This window comes from Schistocerca cancellata, chromosome 1 (genome assembly GCF_023864275.1).
Source record: "Schistocerca cancellata isolate TAMUIC-IGC-003103 chromosome 1, iqSchCanc2.1, whole genome shotgun sequence".
In the NCBI taxonomy this organism is placed as follows: Eukaryota; Metazoa; Arthropoda; class Insecta; order Orthoptera; family Acrididae; genus Schistocerca; species Schistocerca cancellata.
Window position 1 is genome coordinate 890,641,554 of NC_064626.1, and position 610 is coordinate 890,642,163.

At 48.2% G+C, this 610-nt stretch overlaps 1 non-coding gene across 1 annotated transcript; it reads left to right on the top strand.

Moving 5' to 3' along the window:
• The first annotated feature begins 207 nt into the window (after nt 1-207).
• Trnas-gga (transfer RNA serine (anticodon GGA)) lies at nt 208-291 on the top strand. Its single transcript is given in 2 exon segments — nt 208-247; nt 257-291. It is a non-coding gene; the product is annotated as a tRNA-Ser (tRNA).
• The last annotated feature ends 319 nt before the right edge of the window (nt 292-610 follow it).

Genomic DNA, 610 nt, shown 5'->3' on the forward strand with positions numbered 1-610 from the left:
CGTTCCGCCGCCCGCCGTACCTCTGCCTGCTCCGCGCGGAAGCACAGTCCGTTGGCACGAGGGGCATCGTGTATACAGAAGGCCAAACACAGTATTAATGGAGAACACAATTATTGTCCTGATTTGCAGGTAAGCAGAAAATGATTGTGCACTTTGTCAACGGTGGGCTTTAAGAGGTAGGAATGGTAAGAGAACAAAGAACGGCCGGCCCGAGTGGCCGAGCGGTTAAAGGCGCTACAGTCTGGAACCGCACGGCCGCTACGGTCGCAGGTTCGAATCCTGCCTCGGGCATGGATGTGTGTGATGTCCTTAGGTTAGTTAGGTTTAAGTAGTTCTAAGTTCTAGGGGACTTATGACCACAGCAGTTGAGTCCCATAGTGCTCAGAGCCATTTGAGAACAAAGAACATAGAGATAACGCAATCTAACACCGAGAAAACGATGCGTCACGGTGGAATTATCTGAATGGGGCGGAAATCGGTAGACGTGATCTACTTGTCCAGATAAACAAATGCTTACAATTTCAGAAAAATTGGATGATTTATTGAAGAGAAAGAGCTTCACCAATTGAGCAAGTCAGTAACACGTTGGTATATCTCTGGCCCTAATGCA